Raw genomic sequence first — 7913 nt, forward strand, 5'->3', positions numbered from 1 at the left:
CGGCTTGAACCGAGTGGGGGCAGGGAGGCAGAAAAAGGGGGGGAACAAAAGAAAATGCAAAAGTCCTGAGATGGTCTGTGCCTGGCTGGTTTGAGAAACTACAGGGAGTTTTTTATGGCTAGAGCAGAGTGAGGGAGAGCAAGAACAGCAGGTAATAAAGACTGGAACGTGGAGATGATGGTAGCATACAAAGCAAACTTCGTGTGTCACTGTGAGGAGGACATCAGCTTCTCTGAAGCAGATGGGAGCCATTCAGGAGTTTTGAGCAGGGGAATGACATAGTCTGACTTATGAGTTAACAGGAGCCCTATGCTGGGCGAGAATAGACTGTAGAGAGCAAGGAGGACACAGGGAGCCTTGAGGAAGTTAAAGATCACTGTCAGAGATGCTGGCTTGGATCAGAGCATTGCAGAGGGGGTGGTGAGGAGTACTGGATTCTGGATATGTCTGAAGAACCTAAATGAATTGTTAATGAATAGAATATAAGGTTTGTAAGAGAGGCGTTAAGGATGATGCTAATGTTTTTGCCTTATTGACTCTAGGTGCACGGTATACAGGTATTCATTTATTACTCTTTCATTATTTCCAGGATCAGGATTGGGATCAGGAAGTGACTGGGCCTGATTGGTCCAGAGACCTGTAGGGGAATGGAAGGCAAGGCGATTGGTGCAAGGCCCAAAACCCTGTCTACTCTGTACTATATGCTTTTTCTAGGAGGTGATAGGGAACCATGGAAGAATTTTTTAAGCAAAGCAGTGACCTGATTAGATTTGCTTTAGAAAATCTATTTTAGATGGATGAATTTGTTTTCGGAGAGACTGGAAGCAGGGAGACCAGTAAAGAGAGAATTACAGCAGTCCAGGCAAGAGGCAGTGAAGGCGTGAACTGAGGCAGGGATCATAGAAGGATGGAAAAGGAAATAGAACCCCAGAGGCATTACCAGAAAACCTATAGCAGATTTGAGACATACTGCAGTGCCCATGGCACATTTGGGGACATAGCTGGTTAGTGTCGGGTACACAGTTTGGGAACCAGGAGAGAGGTAAAGGCCAGAGACAGAAGCTAGGAAGATTTAATCATAAAGACATATATGTAACCCCTGGAAGACTGTGTCATGGGAGAGGGACCGCATGAAAGCAGGAGCCCCCAAAGCAGAGGTTGCTATTAGAATTTTGGAGAAAAACTAAGAGAAAATGGTGCCTTTGAGTCCAAGGGATGAAAGAGTCAAATGCTGGGTCAAGCTAAGGAATTTTAAGTGCTCAGGAAGTTTAACTAGTCATTACTGATGACATTTAGAAGACACTTGCCAGGAGTGTTGGCATGTGGTGGGTCTAATAATGAACAGGCAGCAAGAAGGCAGAGGCACTGAGAGTCAGTTACTGGTTCAAGGAGTTTGGTAGGGAGGGGAAAGGAACAAAGAGTTAAAGGATTTAGATTTCAGTGTTTGTTTAAGATGGGACTGAGGCTGAGGGAAACGTCAAGGACAGAAAGCACAGCTGATGAGGCAGGGTCTCTGAGGTGGTGGGGTGGTATCTGCTTTGTGTGGCCTTCCCTGGTAAGCTGCTTCTAAATGCCCTGGGATCTCCAGGGCTCTCATTCTGAATATCTGGAATTGAGTCCTGGTACAAGAGTCTTTAAAACTCTGTGACTGAGTTTGAGAAGCACGCATTATTAAGAATTTCCAGGATAGAAGTGTTCAAGTTTGGCAAGGAGATAGCCCACAAGTTGTAAGGTTGCATAATACCTGAAACACAGGCATAAGATGATTGTTGTTGAGTGAGGTATAAACTGGGTCGCTGTCCTCAAAGGGCTTCAGTCTGGCTGGGGAGAAGAATCTCAGACATTGGAACAAGAAGGAGCTGTTAGGAGAGAGCTCAGGTGCAAAGCAGGTTGTCAGTTCTGGTTGAAGCCTGACATTTCCTCCTGACTTCCTACCCCAGTGAATACTGTTGTCTTTGTTTCCCACAGATTATGGGGAATTTTCACCATGAGAGGGCAGTACTGTGTTAGTGTCCAGGGCACATATTTACGGAGCACTTCTGATTTGTAAAACTGCTCATCGCTAGATTGACCTCAGGAGTTTTATTGGACAGAAGGCCCAAGAGTCACAATTTGGTAATGGGACCTTGTTCTTTTATTTATATTTTGTAACACTCTGGCTGCAGAAGAGGAACTAATTTAGAGTCAGTTTGCACTCAGAGCAATTTCAGGAAGAGATGTTATTTGATATAGAACAGCCCTCCTGGTAAACCATCCAGTAAACCTAGGCACCTCCATGACAGACCTCAATGTGGACTCAACTTAAGACCACCAGTAAACGTAACCAATAATCCACTATACAAATGGTCTTCCTGCTTCCTGATGTGGTTAGCCTTACACACCGCTAGAAAACTTATATGTAATTTAATCTACGTCATTCCCTGGCCAAAAAAGCTCCTCAGTTCTTCATTGCATCAGAATAAACTACAAATAGCTCAGGGGCAATGAGAGCTTTTCATAGTTTCATGCTAGTTTACTTCTTCAACTTTGTTTTCCCCTAGACTGTATCTTCATCTCTGAGCAAACTGAGCTTCTCCTGATTTACCATACAAATCTGCTACTTAACTGCCCCTTTTCACATATTTTCCTCTTTAGCACAGGTGTCTTTTCTCTCTCCACTCTGTAACATGTTGATACAAGAGGTGTATCTGAGTTGCTACCATATGCTAGACATTATCCAACCAATGGTTCTTAGCCATTCGGGGGGAGGAGAATCCATGGCACCCTCTCCCCGAAAAATGTACATATGCATATGTACCTCCAGGTTTGCTTTCAATTTCATGGGAACTTGAAGCCGTCCTTGCACTCCAGATGAGAAATCTTGTTCCTCGACCCTGGGAATCAAACATGAAAAAGGGGCTAATTTTCCCAATGTCTATCCTTCCTTTCTTCTCTTTCCTTTTTTCTTAGCTCAAATTCCAAGTCTGGGCTGAAATCTCTCCGATTTCTGTGCTTCTCATGGGCTCCAATCCTGCCTCTCTAGTTGCCCAAAGAGATCTTGAACTCAGTACACCTGAAAGTAAGTGATATCCAGGGACCCTGTGAAAAAGGAACCCTCAAGAAATCTTGAATTCTAAAAATACTACACAGGTAAGCTGAATTAAACTATGAACACTCCTAGAAAGCTGAATGGTCAACCCGATCTATTCTCTTAAAAACACAGTGTGGAAAAATAAAAGCTGAAAAATAAGAGAAAACTTACGGCACAGAAGATCGATTCAGAAGTTCCAACACCTCTCTAATAGGAGTTCCAATAGGAAAGGACAGAGAGTAAAGAAAGGATATAACCAAAGAAATAAAAAAGAAAATATCTCATATAGGAAATTCAAATTTTTCAACTGAAAAGGGCCAATGAGTACCAAACAGGATGAATAAAAAAGACATCTATTTGGACTGTGGCAAAATTTCAGAACAAAAGGGATGAGAAAAGAATCTTCAAAGCCTTTAAAGAGGAAAAAGTAGGCTGTCAAGTAAGGAATGAGAATCAAAACAGCAAATTTCTTATTCATTATGCTGACTGCAAGATAACAAAAATTAACTTCTAACTTGTAAGGTAAAATAGTTTTGAACCTAGAATCCTATATCCAGCCAAACTAGCATTCAAGTGGGAGGAAGCAACAAGCACACTTTCAACCATGAAGAGAAAAATTTAGAAAGTTTTCTACCTACAGACCTTCTCTGAAAGAATTATCCAAGGATATACTACAGCCAAAAAAATAAATCCAACAAAGAAAACATGGTAAGCAAAGAAACTTGTGAGACTTATAGTTATCTTAATGACCATTGATGTTAAAAATAAGAATCTGGTACAAATAACTTCTAGAAGATTCACATGAGAGGTAGCACCTGGGGCATATCCAAAAGATTTCTGAATGTGGTTGCTTTCATTCTTACCCATTTCTAAATTTTAGAGGCTAGCATAACCCTGATGCCACAATCAGACAAGGACAGCATTCACACGGAAAAAGGAAATCAGAGACTACTACCACTCCATACAGGAATACAAAAGTATTAAAAGTAAAATATTAGCAAGTCAATTCCAGCAAAGTTTCAAATGGGTAAGGTGTAACCAAGCAGGGTTTAACATCAGCAAATTGCCCTAATGTGATCACAAAACTAACATGGTAAAGGATAAAAATCCTATGATCATCTTAACGAATACTAAAAACAATATGATATTTGTGGTAGACATGGAATTGTACCACCTAGAACCTCCTTCAAGGAAGGCCTGGCTGCCCAGCTATGGGGCCTATGGTAGCAGAGTCTCCAGCTCTCAGTCCTTCAGGATATGCCTCAGCTTCCGAGTGCAGCTTCCTGTGAAGTCACACCCTCCTCAAGAAAGCCCATACCAAGTGACTGAGCCCACACCTTCCTCAAGGCGACCCACACCCAGTGAGTAGAGATATAAATGCCTGGTGGGTCTGACCTGGTGTAGGACACTCTGCCTGGCTCAATGTGAGATACTCTGACAGACACAGCAGAGCTCTCTGCTGGATGGATGGAGGCTTCATCGGGCCTGCATCACAGTTTAACTTCTGCCTCTGCCCAATTCTGCTTCCTGCTCCTGCCCTTTACATATGTTGGTCCTAATAAATATCTTGCTCTCCAAACACCATCTCAACATTTGCTTCCTGCAAGGTTCATTCCAACCTGCAATGATAGATTTCAACATCATTGTTTATTGACAACAACAACAAAAAACCCCATAAAACTTGAAAACTTAAGATTTGAAGTAAACTCCCTTGTAATGGATAAAGAATAACTATCTTTTTTTAAAGCAAACTAGTAACTATCATATTTTTCTTAGCAAAAATATTTAATGGTGAAATTTTAGAAACTTTCCTATTAAGATAGGAACAAAAGTAAAGATGCTTTCGATCCTGATTACTGTTTAACGTTTTACTGGACATAGGTAGCCAGTGCAATAAGACCAATAGGAAGGGAGGGAGGGAAAGAAGAAAGTAGGAAAGGAAGGGGTGGCCGGTTGGTTCATTTGGTTAGAGTGCAGTGCTCATAACACCAACATCGCTGACTCGATTCCCACATAGGCCAGTGAGCTGCACCCTCCACAACGAGATTGAAAACGACTGACTTGAATTGACTTGGAGCTGATTGGTCCTGGAAAAACACACTGTTCCCCAATATTCCCCAATAAAAAAAATTTTAAAAAACAGTAGGAAAGGAAGGAAGAAAGAAAGATGAAGAGGGAAGGGGGGAAAAGAGGGAGGGAGGTAAGAAAAAAAAGGAAGGATAGATGAATATTTTAAATATTAAAAATAAAGAGTCCAAAATATCACTATTTTCAGGTGATCCAAATGTTTAATTTGAAAATTCAAGAGATTGCTTCTCGGCCTGTTGGCTAAGATCAAGTATGAAAATTCAAGAGAATCAGTTGAGGACCCATTAAAACTAATAAGCAAGTTTAGTAGGAAGACAGACACAAGACAGTATCTAGAAAGAAATAGCTTTTCGATACATTAACAATAACTTATTAGAAAACAAAAAAGAATCCTATTCAGAATAATAACAAAACCCATAATAGATCTAGGACTACATCAAAGATCCATGTGAATAAAACTAAAAACTCAAATGCGTAACAGAAAAACAAAATAAGTATAAAGATATATTCCTTGGTTGCAAAAACACAATATTGAGGACATCAGTACTACCCTTAAGTTAATCTTAGAAATTCAGTGCTCCCCAGTGGATTAAAAAAAAAAAAAGAAACATATCAACCTGAATCTAAGGTTTATACAAAAGAAAAACTGGGAGATTGGCTAAGAAAATTTTGGAAAAAATCATAAGAATACTTGTTCTGCTGTATATCAAAAACAAACCATGAAGCTGTTAAGTAAAACTTTGTGGTATTGGTGCTGGAATAGGCAAACAGACCCTCAAAACAACTGAGACTCCAGATAACAGATCCATATATACACGGGAACTTAGATCATCATAAAGGTGCTTTTCTAAACAGTGGATAAAGAATGATCTATTCAATAAATGGTGTTGGGACAACTGACTCTGTACACATCCTACCAAACACAAATTCTGGATGGATTTAAGAGCTCAACCTAAAAAACAACAATATAAAATATAAGCATTTTGTACATGTCCTTCCAGGACCCTTTCTATACATCTACATATACATTTATATCTAATAGGTACACACACAAACACACATTTACACAAAACCTTTTTCATTAATAGAAAGCTATTGTAAATATAATTCCGCTTTTTTACTCAATGAAAGGTGCTATTATTCCCATTTCGCAAATGAGAAATCTAAGTCATAGAGAGGTGAGTTTCCTTGCACAAGGTCACTCAGCTAGGAAGTTGCCAAACTGGGATTCTCACCCTGGCTATCTGGCTCCAGACCCTACCTTCTGTAGGCCTCTAGGGCCAAAGCCTGTGAGAGAGAGCTTTGGAAGGTTTTGAACAAGGAAATGACGTTTTATGCTTTAAAAAGATCTCTTTAAACAATGGAGAGAACAGATTTAGTAGAGCAAGGGTGGGTAGATGTATGGAAACTACCTTAGTTAAGCGACCTGCTCACATCCAGGGACACATTGTGATGGCTTGCTCTGGAGCATCAGGTGGTGGGAATTGCCTAATCAGGACATATTGTGGAGGTATGGCACGTAGGAATTGCTTATGGATTGAATGTGGAATTTGAAAGGGAAAGAAGAGTCATGGGAGACTGGTGAATTTTTGGTCTGAGTAAATAGCGAGAGATAAGGACATCACTAAGCACAGAAACACTGGCTGGGGGGTGGGGGGGAAATGCCAAGTTTGGAGATAAAACTGAGTTTTGTTTGGGACATGTTAAATCTGAGTGCTAACATGACATCCAAGTAGGGGTGTTGAATGGACAGTTGAATGTATTGAGTGTGGAGTTCAGGGGATTAGGTAGGGCTAGAAATAAAAGCCCAGAAGTCATCAGTGTATTGGAGGTACATACTTAGTTAGGCAAAGAGATTGGATAAGGTCATTAAAGAGTGTAGATGGAGCAGAAGCTGAAGATGGAGCCCACTGACTCTCCTGTGCAGTACTCCTCACAGCAATTTCATACTTACTTAAATATTCCTCTAATTTCTGCATCCCCTACTAGGCCAAAGCTCTTCGACTGCAGGGACCATGGTCTCCTTCCCTCACCATTATATCTAACAACATGGTGCCTGGCCTTTAGCTGGGCTCAAAGAATCAAAGGCATTTTTCAAAGGTGATTTGGCTGTATCTATCACAACGTAAACAGCATAGAAGTTTACTCACTAATTTCATTTCATTTTCCAAAAATTCCGAACCATTTTCACATCTATGCAAACAGTAGTACATCCAAAGGTGTTCACTGCAGCACTAGTTGTCACTTCACCTGAGTGAAAAATTAGAAACAGATGACCTGCAAAAGGAGCACAGTGAGATGACAGTATAATCACACTAGGAAATACTGAAGATGTGGGTAGGCTCAGGAGCCAGATGGCCAGGGCTAGAAGCTTAGCTTGGCCATTTCCGAACTTTAGAGCAATTACCACACCTTCCTGTGTCTTAGTTTGCTCATTTGTAAATTGGGAATAATAATAGGACCTTCTACTAAATAAAGCAGGATGATATTTATTATTATAAATAATAAAATTTTTAAATAAATTTATTTTAAATACATTTATTTTTAAATAAATGTATTATTATAAATAATAAGTTTTTAAATAATAAATTTAAATGTTAAATTTTGTAGAACTTGTATAAATATATGTGTATAGCTATAAATACAGATATGTATGTAGATGCACAGAAAAGGGTCCTGGAAAGATGTGCACCAAACTCTGGAAAATGGCAGCAATCCGGGATAGGTTAGAGAGTTGGAGTGAGTTCATGGGAAT

Source organism: Rhinolophus hipposideros (assembly GCF_964194185.1).
Source record: "Rhinolophus hipposideros genome assembly, chromosome: 14".
NCBI lineage: Eukaryota > Metazoa > Chordata > Mammalia > Chiroptera > Rhinolophidae > Rhinolophus > Rhinolophus hipposideros.